Source organism: Lampetra planeri, chromosome 33 (genome assembly GCF_965212315.1).
Source record: "Lampetra planeri chromosome 33, kcLamPlan1.2.h2, whole genome shotgun sequence".
Classification (NCBI taxonomy): domain Eukaryota; kingdom Metazoa; phylum Chordata; class Hyperoartia; order Petromyzontiformes; family Petromyzontidae; genus Lampetra; species Lampetra planeri.
In genome coordinates, this window is record NC_136139.1 from 7,919,432 (window position 1) to 7,941,095 (window position 21,664).

The 21,664-nt window shown below is 41.1% G+C and overlaps 1 protein-coding gene across 3 annotated transcripts in view; it reads left to right on the forward strand.

Annotated features, from left to right (window-relative positions):
• LOC144729733 (neurexin-1-like) overlaps positions 1 to 21,664 on the forward strand; it is a 379,724-nt gene that overhangs the window by 238,882 nt on the left and 119,178 nt on the right. The gene's annotated exons all lie outside the window — the stretch shown is intronic.

The window sequence follows — 21,664 nt, forward strand, 5'->3', positions numbered from 1 at the left end:
GAATTAGCACTTCTTAAAAAATGGTGTGCAAAATGAAAAAAAACACTGTCGGTACGCACCGGGGAATGTCGCTCATTTGTTTAGAGCTGAAATGTTGATCCCTGATTGACGCCAAAGCACTTCAAGCACTTTGGCAGATTTAACCGGCTGATAAAAAAACACTCCCGTCTGCATGAGATCCAGCAGACGCAGCTGAGACACTGTTCATTTTAATAAGGTCCTCATAAAACTTGATGTTCTGGTTTTGGATTTGTGATAGGGTATGCTTTCTGCCCCCCTCCCCTAAAAATGCCTTGGATTTTTTTGATATCGCAGCCTTAGAGTTCTAACATGAACGCACGTTTATCTGTAACTTCATAATCAAATCATGACTAGCTCTGAAAACATGATATTCGATCTCGTTGAGCCTCCCACGGGCCATCTAATATCTAATAGCTTTTCAGCACCAGATATTAAAATGTTCAAATACGTACATATGCAACGCTTCAATGAGATGTTAGAAATATACACACATACACCAAATTGTGCAATTGTTGTTGAACTATAGTTAAAGTATCATTCTGACATATTGCACACACGTTGAAAACTGCAGGTAAATGCACCAACAAACTGAGACAATTTCCCCCGCCCTTAAAGCGATAGACGCGGCGTTCATTATAAAATTGTTGTAATTTGTCTGCAGGCATTTTTATTTTATTGAATTATGCCCGCGTGTGTGTGTACACGTCTTTATATGACAGGGAGCGGTAGTGTAGTAGTTAGCGTGCTGCGCTACTGAACTTGGCGACCCGAGTCGGCCAACAGCAGTGACGATTATCTGAACCGGTCCAGGTTTCTCCCCTAGGTCGACTCAGCCTCAAATGAGTACGTGGTGCAGTGTGAAAAACATCGCCACTCCGGGAGACAAAGGCGACCGGGTGTGGTGCTGGCCACCCACCCCCTCGTGTGCCGGCCTTCATAGGTGCTGCTCGCTAACGGCACTTGCTCCAACAGTCTGTTTAAGGCTACACGGGGCATCTGTTTTTATATTATGTTATCATGGAAGTGTTCAGCATCTAGGCTTGTGGAAAGTGATGTGGCCACAGAAACCATTGTTTCATTATGTTGTTGTACCAGGCTATTGTGTCCCGCTGAATTAATGAGGCCAAGGCACAATTTCAACGAAGTGCATTTAGAAGGCACTGTCTTAAACAGAGCAAGCGGTGTGAGCAGTGCTAATGAGGCCTTGCTTCTAGCGCACTGTAAAACACAGCTGGCGGCGCGCGTACGGCACACAGGCACACACACACACATGCGCAAAACCTGGCGAGACGTAAAATAATATCCGTTTGTTTCGGGATATAATTTGCTGCTCATCAGCTGCTATCTGCAAGGGGAACCTGTTTATTTTTGCAAAAGCTCATCACCGTGCTGGAATCTCATCATCAGACGGGGGGTGGATGGGTGGTTTTCCTTTTCTATACATTTTTGTTTATTGCGAACTGCTGTTATTTTTCTCTTCCTCCGGGAGTGTCATTTACTTTTTTTTACCGTGACACTTTTGCGTCAATGGCTCGCGTCTCGTGCATTGCCATCAACGGTTGAGCTACCACAGTCGGTCCTACGATGCAGGTGACACGCGCATCCTGCGCGCGACGTTGAGAGGGCTACGAAGTTGCGTATCACGGGAGAGACTCATTTTGAGCCGCGGAGGATGAAAAAGTACGCGTGGGGAGGAGGAGGACGTTTAATTATTTATTTGCCGGGCTGACTATTTTTTTTAATTGTGAGAACCCCCCCCCCCCCCAAGATCAATGCAATTCATCAATTATGCATAGCCACGGGGCTTTAAATAAGACTGATATCGTGATCAGATTACTTTTGTAGTAAGGTGTTCTCGAAACTTTTTGACAGCAGTTGATGGCGCAAACTAGAACATGATCAAATCTACAATCCAAATATATATATATATATCTCATCCTAATAACAAAATGCAGGCATTGTTGCAGCATCTACCAATGGTTTAACATGTACGTTTTATCGTCGTATAATTAACGCATCAATATTAACTAACCCAGGCATCAACTAATCATTGCATTTTCAAGTGCTCTATTTAACTGTACAATTCCATACTACTGCAAATGCAGCTGTCAAATTTGCTCACCTTTTCTCTCAACTAAAAGGGATCTCCATATTGTTAATAAAATATGACCATGCGATCCCTTCCCTTCTGATTCTCCCTCTCTAAATATTATCAAAGATGTTGGCCTTTAAAATGCGTTTTGTGACTGCATGTGCAAAAACCCAGTGGCTATCAATCGCTGTCATCGCTCGGAGGAGATGACTGTAATGTTGATGGATGGCATTTTGCGTAAAGTGGCCTTTTTTCCCCAACTCCTTTATATTTCGAGTCATCTATTTTTCTAAACGCGTAATGGGATAAATTACCGAGATGCTGCAAACAGCACCTCTTTCATGAAAATATCATCGATGCGTAATTTGTAGACATCGCCCTGGCGATTAAACGTCCCGCAAATTTGCTGCGATTTCTTTTTTCTTCTTCAGGATAATAATTTGAACAACAGCGTGTCGAACGTGAAGGTGTTCACCTGAAATTGCAATGCCTGCCTGTGTTTGCAAAGTTAAACTTCTTCCCGACTCCTTTTATATTGCGAGTCATCTAATTTTTCTTCACGCGTATTGGGATACATTACCGAGGTGCTGCGAACGGCACTTTTTTTCGTGAAAATATCATCGATGCGTAATTTGTAGACATCACCGCGGCGATTAAGCGTCCCGCAAATTTGCTGCGATTTTTTTTCACTTCAGGATAATAATTTGGAAAACAGTGTGTCAAAAATTAAGGTGTTCACGTGAAATTGGAATGTCTGCTTGTGTTTGCAAAGTTAAACTTAATTGAAATCTACCAAATTGCTTTAAGTACATTCCTAACTAATTTATATGGACGGAAATTGTATATACTGTACGTAGAATAATAATGTCGCTTTAAACACGTAAAACACGATATAGAATGCAGTTTACAGATTTATGCTTAGGTTTTGTATTAGGGGTTTCCACCTATGGACATATATTAGGAAAAATAATATCTCCCATTGTTTTTTTATTTCTCGCAGTTCCAGAAGCAGGGAGAACTACATCTAAAAGCATCATCTTTAGGGATGTATCGTTACTTCTTATGCAGCTATCAAAACACTCTGACGTTTAATGTTGCTGGGAGTCCTGTGAAGTCTTAAAGACTGAGAGATCTGTAAGACCTCAGTCCTGAAAAGTCTTACAGATTTCCCAGGACATGTACCACAAAAAGACGGAATGATCCTGGGAAAACCAGAACAGGTGGCAACCTAGATGGCATACTGTAATTGCAGTATGTATATGTGTATGTTGAACTTCTTTTACACCGTACGTAGCCAACCGTGCTAATCGGAGGAGCACACATATTTGTTTATATCCAGTAATTGTAGCGTGTATGTGTGTATGTTTGTATGTACATACATAGTAGGGGGCACAGGTGGTGCATCAGCCAGTCATCTCGGTCATCTCGGTCAGTCGACCCGTGGCACCTGGGTCTGCCCCGTGACCTCCTGCCAGCGGGCGTTCGACACTTCACGTGGCCTCAAGGTGCACATGGCCTGGCACAAGCGTCGTGGTGACGTCACCGCCACTTAGTGGCGAATGGCGGTTGTTGTTGTTGTTGTTGTTGTTGTATGTATGTTGAACTTCTTTCGCACCATACATAGCCAACCATGCTAATCAGAGAAGCATACACATGTGATCCACACAGGGCCACGTTAGGCATGTTAAAAAAAAACAGCGAAGTTTGTTCCCAGCAGTGTTTCAAATGTTGCCTTGCGTTGCTATTGTGACAAGCGCTGTTTAGGACTTTTTATTTTGTCCCCGCGACATATGCCACATAATTAAAGTGTCAGCTACAAAAACGCCAAAGAATCGTCTCCCCTCCAACGGGGTTGTTTGTGCCACATCGAGTGTGGTTTGTTAAATATATGTGCCCTCAATAAAAAGCTTTTGGCACAATGTAATTCCAGTAAGTAGTAAAGCCCTAGATAACGATGTTGTTTACGTAAAAATAAAATTACCGTGGATATACTTTGTTTGAAAGCTTTTGTCCAAACCCAGAGAGAATGTATCGCCGAGATATATAAAATATAGGGCTGCCTGTTTCATTATCGGCCAGTGTTTTTAATTAGGAAACGTAATGATGGCCTGATTGCATTATGGACTCTATTAACAATAATCCATTGAAAATAATATAAATTAGCTGTAAAGTAATTCCATTATCATTCATAATGTGTGTGTAAAGGCTTAAGTAGCATTCTAATCCCGGGGTTGTTCATGGGTAAATGGGCTAATCACACACTCACTGCTGTCAACAAGCAGATGGAAATGGCTTAGGATAGAATCCCATGCAGTTTTGTCCTCCTTTGATTGCATATTTGACGAGTGTTCCACATTCCTGCAAACTGCAGGTAGGATTTAAATGGCAAATGCGCAGACCTGCAATGTCTTGCCCATGCCACTGCTGGTGAAGCTCTTCCATTTGAGGGAGGTTTAGAGGGCCCTTCTAGAGGGGATGGTTGCCTCATCCTGGTCAGATAGAAAGTTCACTCAATTTTAATTGACACGAGATTATAAATAATAATTGGAATTTACAGCACTCTGTCAATCCCCTGCTTGATGAAGGACTCCCCAAACCTTTCAGTCATGGGAGGTGTTTGACTATACTGGACCATGCTGGTCAGTTCATATTGGCCCAGGACAGGTTTGAATATCTCTTGCCATTGATCTTAGTCATGGCCAGGAATGAAACTCACACAGCAGTGCACTAACCAATATGACACTCCTCTTCTTTCATGAATGACTGTTCTTCATCATTATCATCCATGATTAATTCACTCGTGGATTAAGGTCTTCTTACACGAACACCATCTCTCATGATGCTGTAATGCCACGATCTCCAGCACATAAACTGATATCTTCGCTCGATCTCCAATGTGGTTTTTCACTTGGGCATGTTCTCTGATTTGGCTGTCATTCCGTCACCAGTCTCATCCATCATCCATCATTCCTGCAAGCTATGATGTGTCCTGCCCAAGCCCGTTTCCCAAAACATCAACAATTTTATATATATATGTTTATTTTCAAGGCCACATCATTACTTTTCTCAACAGAAAATATCACGTATGTTTGTCCTCTGATCCATTTCTTTCTCATGTTATATCTTAGTCTAATTCCCAGCACGTATTTCCCAAATCTTCAATGTGTACTCTCAGTTCAGTTTTTCTCATCTTTTCTATCGATATGCCACAGTAGGCAATGTGCAGTGCAATGATTGAAAACTTTCTTCGTCGGTTCTTTTGGAAAACTGAATTTCTTACTGAAAATCAATATACAGAGGCATAATTAATGAACCAATTATTTTTTAATGATAGAATAATACAAATGTTCTAGATGTATAAACCTACATTACCTTGTTCAGGGGAGTAGCGGCTTAGTGATTGTGCACTGTGTATTGACAAAGGGCTATACATTCTTATTTTGATTATTATTATAATGACGAACCTAAGTTGAGGCTGTTTTACAGTTATCTTGCAATGATGACGTTTGTACGTGAAAAAATGGTCTGTACAAATTAACGAAAGAAAGTTTTGTCGGAACCCTGTTGTAATGATGCAATGTTTGCTCGTATTCCTACCATTAAATCAGATCAACCCTTGTGCTGACATTTCAAACCAGAGGTCACACAAAACAAATGCACAATGCATGGGAACATTGCATTAGCAAATTAAGGCACTGAGCCATGCTTGTGTTTTTGTCTTTTTGCTGGCTCAGGCCAAAGAAACTCTCTAAATGTGTTTACAGCGGCTGCTGTATTGTAATGCACCGGACTGTAAGGTGTTGTTTCTTTGAAAGTGAAAATTTGTATCGAATTGCACTTTAAAAAAATTACCTTTTTCTTTACACTTCTAATTGTTTAATCTAGGCCAATCGTAGAATCTCTAAATAGGGTCCTTTAGATCTTTAACAACCAAATTAAATTGAAATAGATTTTTCGAAGAGACATAGTTAAAATAGATAAATAACTAATTGCACAAAGAAATAAGCATTGCATTTAAAAATGTTGCATGAATATAAATAAATAAACATCTTTCCACAGGAATTTTTTTTTGTAATTCCCAAAAATAAATAGCAAAGCAAAATCACAATTATGGACGTAATTCATATGTGTTATTGTTCTTCCATTTCCAAAATACATAGTAAATACAGAGTACATTTCATTTGAAACCAAATCAGATAATGTTAATACACATCTTCTTGCTATCATCCCATTAACTAAACATATTCATAGTTATAAAATACATATAATAAACGTATTAATGCTCATATTTGACCACCGTTAAAGTGCTCTTTGTTGCCGGCCACTTGGCATGTTGGCTTGTGGGCTTGTGCTCAGAAACTGTGATTTAAAAAAAACATGAATATGAAAATGTACAAATATACTGTCAATGACAAACAACCCTTATACAATGTTCTAGTCAGTAATCTTTCAGGACGCTTGATACTACATGCGGTTAAAGTATCTACGGTAAAAATGTCGACCCTTTGAGGAGGCATTGCTCAATGTACCTGTGACGATTACGATGACATGAACATAATGGCAGCTGCTCGGTCAGCCTGACAGTTCCTTTGAATATAATGTACGTACAAAGGAACGCTATGTGGAGCTTGGTGCTGAAATGGCCTTGAAGACAGAAGCAAAGCAATGACATTGCCTTTGGTTCAACATATTTAATTTTCCAACAATATTTTTTTTTAATCGAAGCTATATATATTTTATAATATTTATACATATATGCATGTTCACTTTTACGTGAATGGTTGTTGGCACACTGGACTTGCAATCCAGAGGTGGCAGGTTCCACCTCTCGGCGCATCAATTGAAATAAGAGGCAAGTTACTTAGCAGTATGAATGGGGACACGACAGTTGAGTCGATCCGCATGTCGCGTGTGGTGGGATAAAATGTGAGTATTACCACCTCTTCCAGGACGTGTGGATCAGCATGAAAGGGTAGTCCAAAAATACATGCTAACAGGGCTCACAAGCTCCGTCGTAATGGAGGTGTTTATGCCAGCAGTGGTGTGAGCCAGCAATTGTAGGAACTGTGCCTTTACCTATCGTCTCCCAGAAGTTTCACAAATTGTGGTGTGCAATTTTGAGTCCATCAAAGTAATGTGCCCAACGCTTGTGTCATTACATTGTCTTAACCCTCCATCCACCTAGGTAGTCTCTTGGCCTTCACGCTAGATGTGCGAAAATGAAGTTGGCATGAAGCTAAAGATGGTCATTCTCTCAGCCGTACTATTCCAGAAGCTTTCACTGCAAGTCAAGGAATCCTGTCACCTGGAAGGATTCTCTGCTTTTGGTCTCATCGTTTTGAAATATTTTGTACTAACCATCACGGTCGCAAACTTAAGTAATTTTTCGACAATTGCGAAGTTGAAAGCAACTTTAACGTTCATACGTTAATAACAATTGAAATCATAGGTACAACCTCTCAATCCACCGTGTCACCTGAACATATCTAAAGATGCTTAGTAGTGAGACGCGTTTAGCAGGTTGGTGAAATGTTCTTGCACTTTGTGTGTAGACAGATTATAGAGGATATCGTGTTAAGGTTTTAAAAGTTATGCTGTTGAGGCAAGTAAGCTGAATATTGACACTCAGAGAGGGCAGCCTGCCTTAGTTGGGTACAAATTTAAGACCAGTGACTGCCTTCCCTCAAATGTACTTTCATCTTTGTACATTACAGTACTTACCGCGAGGTGTGCATATTATCTCAAAGTGCACGGTAATTTGGCAAAAAAACATTAGGGCTTCTGTCCTTTCTCTTCACTGAACATGACAATACCTGTGACACTTGCCATAGGAAGAGGCCAGTGTGTGCAATGTCCTGATGGGTGCAATATCCACGAAAAAAATAATATATAGGATCCCCATTACGATTGAGATATTCTGTTACATTTATTTTATACAGTGCTACTGGCTTTCCATGCGCGAGGTGAATAGGAGATAAACAACTTCATATAAATGTCACAGTATTCACGATACTAATTTTGCACAATTCCATAAAAACCTGATATCACAATTGTTTCTACAGCTTGCTCAATCGCTGCAGTTAAGTAAAGCACATTTGAAAATGTTATATGTTCATAAATTGGTATTATTGAAGATATACATAAATCCCAATCATGGATTGCCCGTGTAAAGGTTGGCTGTAGGTGGGTTCTGTGGAATATAAGTACATTTAAGACGATCATACTGCTATGTTTCAATGTGGTTATGAATGTGTTAAAGTCCATGGCGCGTAGTCTTTCTTAACATTGTATTCGGTAATACCAGGTGTAGGGAAAATGTTCAAAATGGAGAGACTTGGAAGGGATAACCACAATTGCAGGTATTTTAGTGAGGTGTCTGACAGGGACATCACAGCTTTTGGGACTTTTTAACCACTGAGTTGGGATGCTAGGGCCTTAACTCGAGCTTTACTAAATCAAAGCCAATGGCAGTGGCGAAGGATGTGTCATGTGCACCTTGATGTGTGGCAATGCTTAGGTGGTAGTGGGTTAGCTAGCGATCTTCATCGTAAAAGTGAGCTGTGAGAGGGAGGACAAGAAGTGTATTGCATTCGCAGGGCACGTTTCTGATAGACAATGTGAAATACTTTGAAAGTAATAAAGCGGTCAATGTTAAATTTCGATTTAAAGCTTTCGTGACTGCAGGGATTCATCTTTCTGGTTCTTTCGGTAAAATGACGTAGAAGGAAAATAAAATAATAAAAATAAAACATAGTAAAATAATTCTCACGACGTTTCGGCCACAATGCAAGCAGCCGTCTTCAGGTGGAGAACAGGTATCTCTCCACCTGAAGACGGCTGCTTGCGTTGTGGCCGAAACGTCGTGAGAATAATTTTATTATGTTTAATTTTTATTATTTTATTATTTTGCTTCTACGTGACTTTACCGAAAGAACCAAGAAAACGGTCAATGTTAGTGTTAAAATATTGAGTTCATGGGGATGGGGGGGGGGTATCATGTCTGTGTTCCTGCATAGGTAAGAGAGCCAGATTTTAACAATAAAGTTAGAGGAGAATCGTCCCTTGTATGAGCACACGTGTATGCAGAAGATGCCAAGAATTGTATGGAACAGATTGGGTAAGTAAATTGGAAGATTGGAAGAGTACGTAGAAAAAAAAACACTGTCGTAGATGTACTTGTAGTCTGCAAGAGGAGGCTGGAACGAGTAGAGTACGTATGTTGTCATTTTGGTGGCCCAGGTTACTCTTGCAAATTAGATTGTCCTGCTCCTTTGAGTATCTCACCTGGTTGAACAAAATGAACTTGAAATCTAAAGCAGGCTGGCGAAGGGCAAGTTATCCGAGACAGGCACCCACAGGTCAGTGGCCACGAAGAAGACCGAAAGCCGGACGTTAGGATACTGCTCGAGCCAGCTTTGAATGCCACGTGTCTAGTTTGCAGTGACTTTAAGTACATTCCAAATTGGTTGACATGGACGAAAATTGTGTACACTGTAGGTGGAATAACAATGTCGCTTTTAACACGTAAAACACAGTATATAATGCAGTTTACAGAGTAATGCTTAGGTTTTGTATTAGGCGTTTCCACCTATGGACAGTTAATAGAAAAAATAATATCTCACAATCAGTTTTATGTATTTCATCCAGTTCCAGAAGCAGGGAGAACAACATCTAAATGTATCATATTTAGTGGTGTATAATTATTTATTATGCAGATAACAATAAACTGTGCCATTTAATGTTTCTGGGAAGTCTTACCGATTTCCCAGTCTACTCTTCGCGGGTTCTTGTGACTGTGCTTGTACAGCTCTCCGATGCGTTTTCGGGTCGTACCCGCGTGCTGTTGGGTGCAATCTCCAGCACGTAGAGGGAAGCGTTTGGGCATCGTGCCCAATGACAAGTGCAGTACAATCAACCAACATATCGACAGACTCGAGCATTAACAAAAAGAAAAACGATGATGCGTTGTGGCAGTTTCAGCAAAATTTGTCATGCTGACCCCTTGACCTTGACCCTGACCCAATGACAGATACGAGGCATCTCCGTCACTGTATTACACCCTCTAAATAAGACGTTTTTATCACAACAGCGCAGCCCATTGACGTAATTCAAGGTAATGAAATAAATGGAAAGCCATAAACGTCAAGGCCATCTAATTCATTTTCCCGTTAACAGTTGGAAGTCCTCTTGTACTGTTTACCTGCGGAAAAGATGCAGCTGAGAGCCATGTGTGAACCTGGAGAGCGGACAAGTGACTCTCGCGTGAATGCAAGGGCCCTGGGATTGCTTTTATCCACAGGCCGTTGACTAAATGTTTCCGTGTTCGGAATCGTAATGCCAAGCACTCAACACTCTTCACTAAAGCGAGCGCCGCTGACCATTACAACATATACGGAGGCATCAGCACTTCTTTATGCCTTAATTGCACTTTTCCTTGAAAATCATTCAGCGTGTTCTGTTTTCGGGCGACCATTTGGTTAAGTCTGCCGTTTAACCCTCCGGTTTGTATCGCCCTCGTCAGTTGCGCGTTTCAGCACTGAGAGGTCATTTTTGGCCAGTTGTTTAAGTTGGCCTATAGTGCTGTAATTGTTGTGCTTTCCTAGAATCAACAAGGGGAGTTTAAAACAACACAAATTATCGGTTGGCCGCATACTCCTTCGTCTTTCAGCATGGTTACCGTCAGCACCATGTTTCACGTGATTGTAAAAAAATGCCAAGACGAAAATCCTCCTACTATAGGCACCAGTCTATGCGTTAATTGTGTGTTGACTGACTATCTGTGTTGCATTACATTACATTTCGAAATTTTGCTAGGTTATTTTATTCTGTGTGTCTCTCTCCCTGTCTCCTCATGTTTTTTCCTAGCTTTTTGCAGCGTGCCACTCATTGACATGCTAATTTCTCTAACCCCTCCCTCTCTCTCCGCCCCCGCCCCCTCTCTCTATTTAAGGCCTCGACACAGAGGCGTGGTTTCTCTGTGTGCCTATGTTTGTTCTCTCTCTATGTATCTCTGTGATATCTGTCTCTACTTATATGTCTGTCTATATGTCTTTGGTTCTGTGTTTTATCTCTCTCTCAAATTTAGCATTCTCAGGAAGAACGTAATCAACCAGGTAGGGTGTTGACTGTGATGTTATCCGACTCTGTTGTATAACATTACATTTCTAAGTATACTAGATTTGTGTTTCTATTTCATTTATACCTGATGATGATTGCTTGTGTTGCAATCGAAACGTCGTATGCTAGTATTTAATTTATTATTTTCTCTTTATACGTGACTTTACCGAAAGAACCAAAGAATAATATAGACTGTTGGCGCAAGTGTTGTTCGCGATCACCTATGAAGGCGAGAATGGCCTATCAGGAGGTGATGTGGCCAGCGCCATGCCTTGCCACCTTTGTCTCCCCAAGTGCTGATCTTTACATCCCACTGGGAATTGAACTCAGGCCACTCGGTTTTTAGAAAAGTGCACAAACTTCAACCGCAGTCCTCCACGCACGCACGCACAGACAAACAAAACACGCGTGCAACCGCATCTCTACATTGCAGCATTAGGCATTCGATATCAACTTCGCGTGAGTCCTAGCATCAGAACTTTATAAACACACGGAGAATGCATTTTTGGGCTTTGAGAGAGAGTTATTTTCATCCCTGCGTCGCTGCGTTTCGCGATGGATATTCTTTCGTCGCTGTGATTTGGGTTTCGGTCTGCCGAACCATCCCTCCCACCAGCCGCATCTTTCCAGCTACAAAAACATCAGGGTAAACATTCGTCACAAGTGCTGCAGTAAGTGGAAGAGAAATACCAAAGGTAATATGATGTAATTTCGGGAACATTGTATAACTCTAGTGATTTGAAGTGGAGTGGTCTCGCATTACTCCGGGCACTGCACAATGAACCTGATGACCCGGGTTCAATTTCTGATCATGAATAACATCAATAGCGAGTGCTATCCTAACCCGCTCCTAGGGTCCCGAACCTCACCAACTCGCACTAACCAGCATGGTGAAGTATGGTCAAACATGACTGACGAATGAGAATGTCTTAATTCTTACAGTGTACGAGCAGAGAGCTCTAAATTATTATGAATATTGCCTTCCAATTAGATGAAATTCACTCCAAGCTACTGCCCGTCACGTGATTCTGCAGTGCAATAATCCACCCAGCACCTGTGCCTAAGCTAATCTCATCGCTCCATCTCCGTGGAGGACATCCTTTCCATTCCTCGGGGACGGTCTAAGTTATAAGTCAGATATCAAGAGACCTGCCTGAAGGAAATACACTCTACAGCAACCAAAGGGTGTGACTGTCGCTAAAAGAATCTCCTAAGCTATCAAGGGAAGGCCAATGAAAGTTGAAATAAGAAACTTACAAAGAGAGAGCCTTACACATGTGAATTGCAGGGTAGTGTTTCACTGACATGGCAACGCAGCGAATGTACATGGCAATCGTTCATCTTCAGAACCGATCTTGTCTGAATCATTCTTCATCTGCATACCTCTCCCGTGTATCTTCAAGTTGTAGCGCATGTGGTTCGACATGATGTGTGACATGTTGCTCTATATATATACAGGGAGCTTCTTCAGAGCAGTTGAATCATTACTCTGCTGTATATATTTTTAATTGGTAGTTTAAACTGATGTGACATTGGAATTACATTTTATGTTCATGTTTGACAGCGCAAAATGTCTATTTTATATACGTAATGTTCAGTTGTCATTGCACAAACTCAGGGGTATGTTTAAAATCAGTCTTTGTATTAGAAAAAAATATATGATTTTAAAACCTTTCTTTATATATATTCACAATCATTTTACAACCCATGCCATGTTGTATGTATGTTGAACGTCTTTCGCACCATATGTAGCCAACCGTTCTAATCGGCGGTGTGGGGGAAGGACAGCAAACTAGGACACACGTGCAAACAAATATTGACCTTGATGGTTCGACCATATTTGACCCCACTGTGCATTGCTGGTTGGCGATGCGAGGGGAAGGCCAGGGAAATTCAGATATCACTCACTCACTGATGTCAGCTGTTGCTGAGAATCGAACTTGGGTCACCAGGGTATATCACACAGCTTGCGAACCACTGTGCCACTTATCCACCTGTAATAATAATAGTAAAGCACAACCCCCCCCTCGCCCCCCCCCCCTCCGCCTTCTTCCATTGTCTTCCCCTCCCCTGTCAATGCACTGATTCCCGACTGTTACCCTACCGCGGTAGGGCAGCGAGCCCAGACGCCCCGCGGTCAGTCCCCTATTTTTGAGGGTGTATCGCTCCGGGTTTGCTACACGTTATTTGCTGTTCCCCCTCCCCCCCTTTCCCTCTTTGAAGTCGACTTTCATTTCTGGGTTTTTGAATAACAGTAAAACATTTTACCCCAAAAAATGTAAACCCACATTATTTTCGTAACGTGCAGCCAAGGTTAATAGCATCTGCCAGATGGATGGGATGTGGTTTTCTCAGCCAAGTGCATTCCACATACATTTTTACGTTTTGTTTTGAGCACTGCAAAGTATGTGCCATGTGCACAGCATTAATAATGGTGGCGGGGCGGCATACTCCAGTCCCATGGTCACTTCCAGAAAGCCCAATGGTGTCATAAATTGTACCCTTGGGATTGAGGTACGCAATCACAGGTGAGAGCGGCATTTCCTTTTTGTTTCTGCAATTCACAACGAGAAGCTATGAGACGTGATCCGTGAGGTCCTTGTGAAAGGGTAGATGTAAAAAAATTTCAGTAGCAGTTGTCAACTTACCTCGAAACCCCATTTCCACGTGTAAAGAAATCCCCAACTGAATTTGACACAATTTACAGCGGCATTGAGAGTGGAGAGGAGGGAGGTATTGATATGTTTGAGTTACTTATATGAAATCACAACCTTAAAAGAGCACGTAAATAACGATGTCAATTCAAAATTGCAATTCACTTCGTATCAACCGGCTCATCAACCGACTTGGCAATGTGAACTTGACTCACCAACGTTTAATTTTAATCGCCGCTCACAGATTCTTTTTGACGCCAGACTTCATTTCGGCAAATTGTAAAGCTGCTGCTGCTGCTGCTGAAGTCTCCTCGGATGCCGGCAGCAATAATTTCACTTAATAATGGATTTTTTTTGTTCGCAGGACTTTATTTCCTTGAGCTCAGCAGCATGAATTTTGACTTCATAGTGCACTTGCATCAATAAACACATCTTATATCTGACAAGCCCTGCACTGCCAGATTTATACACAGGGATACAGGCAGACGCATTGCACCACATTTCCTTCAACTCATTGTTTATTTTTTAAAGTCCAAGATGCATCTCTTCCAATGGGAAATATTTATGTGGTAATTACATAATGGTATTAATTATTACTTTTGTTATAATCTCAGTAATACGCCGATTTGCGTCTCCCGCTTTGATGTCGTTTCGCACAGACGTCGGCACTCTATTAACCCCGCTGCCCGATTTGGGTCGCCTCATCCCGCACTTACGTCGCTGGCAGCATCATCCGTCCTGTCTCGTTAGCCGTCACCTCTCAGCCTCCGCCACCTACCCTGTACATCGGTTTGGTTTACGTCGTTTTGACATTCCTCGCCGCACCTTTCACGAAGCCGGGGAGAATTACTGTACAGCCCTGTGCTAATACACTCCTAGATTAAGGCTTCCACACAGTTGTTTGACCATACTTCACCATGCTGGCCAGTGACAACTTGGTGAAGTTTTAGGGGGCCCCAGGACCGGTTCAGATAAAACTTATTACGGATTTTTGCAGTGTCTCGGAATTGATCTCCGGTGGCCAGTTTCATAACCACTGCATTACTGCTCCACTCATTCGTGTTATGTTGAGTTTAATTATTGTATGTATAAGGAAAAAGTGGTAGTTTAAATGTCATGTCAATTTCCCCTTTTATGTCGTGATATATATTCCTAGCAAGCACCACCTCCATTGCTTCTTTGTATGCCTTTTTTCTCCATAGCTGCTAAAGTATGTGAACAAGTATGCATTTTGTGCAAGTGCTACAATTATGTCACTATTTTTTGCAATTATTCATATCGTGCTGTGTCTGAAGAAGCTAAATGCTCACTGCGATTTTCCATCACAGCGGGAAATATGGGATTTTTTTGAAAAAAAATCCAAACTTTCATTTATATATAGAGTATATATAATCACCCCGCTAGAAACGTCACCATGAAGTGCAAGAATAAAAAAAAGTTAAAGCGATTACATTGCTATGACTGAGTTGCCACGCAAATTTTAAAATAACTACAAAACCATACTTTGCACTATTTAGGTCTTCTGATTGCAATTAACTGTTTCAGACTGACTTAATGCCTTGACATGGTGTCATTGGTCAGCACACTAGCCTTGCAATCCAGAAGTCACCAGTTCAATTTCATCTCCTGGCACGGCAGTTAAAACGATGGTGCAAATTTGTAAAAAATCTGCCCCATGCCTCTGTCCGCCTATATCAATTTGAATGGTGTGCAGCCCAGTTAGTCGATCGGCAGGTCTCATGCAGTGGGTTAAAGTGTGGTTACTCCAGCCTCTTCCACGATGTATGGCTAGCATTGAAAAAGGAGGCCAAAATTATCCTCTAGAGGTCCTCTCTACAAACTTCCATCGAATGGAAGCCCTTCCGTCAGCAGGGATGTGAGCAATACATTTCAGGGCTGCACCTTTGTTATTTTCTTACATGAGTATTTATAATCGGCCATCATGCCTCGTTTTTTTCTGGATCTAAAAGCAGTCGCTTACCAACGCCCCCCCCCCACCTTTGGTTATTGACGGATTCTCATTAGTCTGTCCCTTAACAAAAACAAAGTGAATTGGGTTGCCAAAATAACACGCAGGGAACGTGATGTATGTAGGAAAAATAAGCCTGAACGATATGCTGCGCAATTGTACATCATGTTCACATCGACTAATTGCTTTTGCATTAGTGTTTAATGTCTACAGTTTATAAATTCCAAGCCGTTGGATTGATTTGCCATATATAATGTTTAAGTTATGGTGAAGGAAATCTATTAAAACCTTCAAGATGTCTGGATGGAATTACAGTGCAGTAGCTATTCATCCTACCAGCCTTTGTTGTTTCAGATAATTAGATGTCAGGATTATGCCAATTTCGAGGTGGCCAGCATGCTAGTTTGTGGAAATTAATTGCTCTTATATATTACCTGCTATGACGTGGATCGGGCACGTGGGCATCGACATAAAAAATGGAACAAAAGCTGACGACTGTGCAAAGAAGCATGGAAAGGTGCAAGCTTGGATTCATCCCCAGAGGCAGAAAGAGGAACACATGGATTGGAGAATATATACATGTTTGAGACATCATATTCACCATTAAAAAAATCGTAAATTTGTCTTGGGCGGGACATGTCACTGCCAGGGTCGATGGCCAGTGGTCGAGACAAACGAGAGAACGGCTGCCAAAGGAGTGAACACGCGGTGGATAGACCTTTGGCTGATCATAATGATGAGCTCATAAAAAATATATAGCCTGAAAAAAATCCACTTATGAAGCAGGCACAACTAGATGTGACATGACATTTCTATATCAGATGTTGATACAGTATAGTAAGTCACTGATACCAAATACAAAATGTACTTTGCACAAGAGCCTGAGATTTATTTACAATATAGGAAGCTGTCTGCAATATACCTTTATTAATCTTGCAGATTTTTTTTATCTAGAGAGGTCAAGATGAACCATACACACTTGGTCTTGGGGACACATCTGTTTGCGACGCTAAATTATTTCACAATCCCCCCCCCCACACAAAAAATATAAATATATATCAAAACGTCAATATAATGTACCGCTATGTATATCCCATGACCAATGGAGGAGGAGGAGGAGGGGGTGGAAAAAGGTCGTTCTTTATTTTCAGCATCATGTGTCTTAGAAGCTTTAGTCAAAAAACGCATGTGTGATCCATTGCTTGCAAACACTTGTCACATCATAAAACACTCTCGAAAGATGCCCGTGGACAGCAGGCAGCCCGAAACAATTTTAGCTTTTTTTATTGTTGAAAAATAATGGATTCACTGATGTTCTGTATTCATGCCGGGATACACAAAAAAAAAATCACTTTTCTCGGTAATGTCAATTCCTGTCACAACCATAGTAAAAACTGTGCTGCACAAGCCAGCGATAGTAAAACTAATTATTAAAATACGAGCTATATTTTTTTTTCATCCAGGAATGTTATTCTGCTTTGGTGCTGTTAGAATTCAAGGCACCAAAGCTGTTGTGACATCATAGAAAATTGCTACAAGGCTTATTCATCGTGTGCAGATCTGACCATCCTACCACCTTATTTCATTAACATTGCCCTACTTTTCATTTTTGACGCATGTTTTCTCCTCATTAAAGTAACCTTGAAGTGTCAGCCAAGCTCTTTCATTTATCATGCATACTTTAACATTGCTCTCACTCAGCAACAAAGATTACGTAGGGCCTGAGTTAATAAACTCCTTATAATGATGTCATAAGTTTATCCAGACACCGCCCCCCTCGCGACAATGTGGGGCGAATTTGCAAAATTCTTCACTTTTCTGGCAACTTACTTGCCAAATGATGTAATCAAAAAATGTAGGGCCTGACTGTGCCAGTCACACACGAAAGAAAAAGCTAAATCCACATTCCTTCTTATTATGTAAAAATATGAACATGCCATTTGAGCGTTTTAAGCTTTTAGAGAGAAGACCTGAGAACCCTCCTCCATCACCACGTTTCAAGTGTTGCAAAGAGCAAAATTCACAACCAAAAGCTAAAACGCAACTACTTATTATGCTAAACATCGCTTCTATTTTCATGTAAAACTAGCAACAGCAATACACATCCTTATAAGTCATAGGAATCTGAGTATTATTGCATTTTATATAAGCGGTATCTACTGCTGTTCAATAATTACAATATACAGGATACAAATTGACTACTTTCACTCATATTCGGCCAATGTTTTTCAGTTTGTTAAATTGCGGTATTTTATCTTTTTTTATATCAGAGAAATGTCCTCCAGATATATTACTGCCATTATTGTATGTTATAAACCAATTAATTAATATTCTTGGTTCTTTTGATAAAGTCACATAGGTAGAAAATAAAAATACAATTTTAAAATAAATTTAAATGAAAGCAAAAAACCACGCCGTTTCGATCGCAACACAAGCGGTGATGAAGACTGCTTGTGTTGCAATGGAAACGTCGTAGTTGTTTGCTTTTATTTTTTTAAATGTCTATATTTAATTTATTTTTTCCTATCTACGTGACTTTACCGAAAGAACCAAGAATATGAATTCCTGCAGTCACGAAAGCTTTAAATGGAAATTTAACATTGACCGCTTTATTATTTTCAAAGTATTTATGTTGGTTTGTGTATATGTGTAGAGTGAGTATGTAATAATCCATCAACTCATTGCATAAAAACAGTTCTTGGGTTCGCGGTGTACGAAGTGAATCGTGCAGGTGAGAATGTGTTACTCGCCACTCGTGCAAATGACATTAATAATTGCGCAGCCATAACGGGACGGTAAAAATGAGACAGAAATCAACTTCTTCAAACACAATTTTGACCTCGAATCATTAACAATTCATTCGATCATTTGGAAGACGGAGCATTGCGGCTCTTCGCTTTGCCATGGATAAGGACCGTTTCCTAAAATGTCACCTGTTATGTCATGTTTACCTTTTTATAGGGCAGTGCTATTGACGCATGTGTCAAGTCCAATGCAGAGGTGTTTAAATATGCAAAGGTTCTGCTTAAAAAGTTGAATATGTGAATAAAATGGTGTATAGCCAGATGCACTGGCAGTCGGTTGCCGAGTGCTCCAGGTAAAGTTCATAGTCTATTTTATGTAGTAAGTAATAATGTATAAGCAATTTAGCCAATATAGGACTTGGGGAAGACTCAGTGCAGACTGAAACTCATTTGAGCCATCTGAACTGTGACTGAATCTTGGTGCCAGTTGTGAAATAAGTTTAGTTTGTATTGATGTAATATTGTTTTTTGTATTTGTTCTGCAGCTTACATATATAAAACTGCATTCCTCATATAATTATTTTATGTTGGTTTATATTCATGTATTCATAAGTTATGATGTTTCGCAAGAGTAGTATGCACATAATAATAGCATACCATCCACTGCTGCATCACTTTGTCTATCATGGGGATTGTGCGCCATGGTGGCGAGGAGATGTTAACTACCTCGCCTGGTATACAAGAGGTCGTGTGTTCGATCCTAACCCTGACGCCTGTAATTTTGGAGTTTGCATGCTCTCCCCGTGGTCGCGTAGTATTTGTCTGCTATAAATTTCCACGCGATAAGCCACTTCATTGAGCTATCATTTGTGACAGCCAGGACACTTCTGAAAAAAAGCAATATAGCTCAGTGGGCCTCACCTGGTAAAATAAAAAATAGTTTATAGTTTATATTTCACCATGCTGGACAGTTCACACCAGTTCAGATATCTCTCGCCACTGCGAGTAATGATAGCTCAGAATGAAACTGATGTTACCGGATTCATAGAGCAGTGTGCTAACCACTGTGCTCCTGATCCCCCCCCCCCCCCCAATATCTATTTTAATATTTATAAAATGTTCAGTATATGTGTACATGTTTACATTAGGTTTTAACTTTTTTAACCCTCATCATCATCATCGTTAGCTATTATCAATCCACTACTGAATGAAGGACTCCCCCACAAGCCATTTCCATCTCTCACGATCCACACACACGAGCCGATTTTACAGCTCCATCTCCTGGGAAGACCTATTTTCTGATGCGTTCCACTTCTTTAACCCCTGTGTGACTCTCGTTGACCATTGGTTTTCGACTCTTAGGACATTTTTCAACGACACACCCTTCACACGTAAACCTAATTTTTCATTTACACACATTTAAGTAAGTATTTTCATGTTGTCATTTGGAACGTTGTTTAGCATAGGTGGGTGGGTGATGATAATCATTCATGTCCTTGGCATAATTGCGACTGATTTGAAAAGCTATAGCTCATCGCTTTAACAATGCACTGAGTCATACATTCAGGTATGTATAAATACGTACATCCCAGTCAGCCTCATGAAGTGACCAAGGCCACATTATATTACTACACAAGCATTTGAGAAAACATTATTATGATTTCAAGGAAATGGTGGACTGCATTGTTGTCATTTACCAGAAATCGGAATGTCTCAGGCTGCCAGCAAGGCACAATGGAATCTGAGTGCGTTTCTCTTTTCATGTGAACCACCACGGAAATGGGTCAGCTGTGCCATAGAGGGAGATCAACAGCAAGCTTTGGGAGAGGCGGGACGCTGACCGCAGTGTAATAGCATGCTGGACTTGCAATCCAGAAGTCATCAGTTCAATCTTTCAGCGTGGCAGTCGAAACAACGGTGTACACTACAGTCAGTGAGTTGATCAGCAGGTCTCATGCGGTGGGGTAAAGTGTGGGTACCCCCAACTCTTCCGAAACGTTTGACCAGTAGAAAAAAAGTATGCCTCCCTCTTGTGGAGACCCCTTCCAACAGCATTGGCACGAGCTCGTAATTTCAGGGCTGCACCTTTATCTTTGCCAGAAAGAGAAATGCCTCATGCTGCATTGCAGCAGCTGGCAGCAAGGCACAAAGGAATCTGAGTGCGTTTTCTCTTTTTTCATGTCTACCACCGTGGAAAAGGGGGTCAGCTCTGTTGTCGCGGCAGAATAACGGCGAGCTTTGAGGGAACGGGCGAATGCACCGCATAATTGCGACCCCAGCGCACGTCTCTGTCCAAGCTGATTTTTGCCTTTCACAAAAAGGGGAGCTAGCCTGTGGACGAGGTGTTGAGGTCCACTTCGCTGTGAAAACCCCGGGGCTGCGTTTTTTTTTCCCTTCTCTCCACCAACCGCCCGCGACCCCCAGCGCGGCAGTCCGGCCGCTGATTAGACGTGAAGTATTGTGAGTGACAAGAATAATCCCCAGCCACGAAAATGCTCATCAAGCCCGGGGAAAGAACGCGGGCAGCGCAGCATAACTTGTGATGATAAGCACCGCTGCACTTGTCTGATGCGTGGAATGAAAATAAATCATACAACGACAGATGCTACCGTGGTGGCGCATGAGCAGTCTCTCCACACAAGCATTGCTTTTTGGGACATTCATCCATCCGTGCAATGTGCGGAATAAAACCCGTTTATTTATTTACACCTGGAATATAATACTTCGTGCAGAAATATTGTCTTCATACTGTAATTTATTTTCGGTTGTCTGGGGTTTTTTTTCTTTCTCTGTCTCTATGTATTGATTTAAAATTCACCTCTAAATTGTTTACAATGCAAATTAAAATTACCGAAAAAAAGCTTTGTACCTCCGCTACTAAAATATTTTACCAAAGCGTACTGCTCATGCTTCAAATAAGCTTTAAGATGTGGCAGATGTAACACATGCTTTGCAATGAGTACAGTAAGGATCTGCTCATGTACATATGAATTAGCGAACAGCTAGACACACTTTGTGTATAATTCATCATTTTAACCAGCGCATCCTGCACATTGCAGTTGAATAA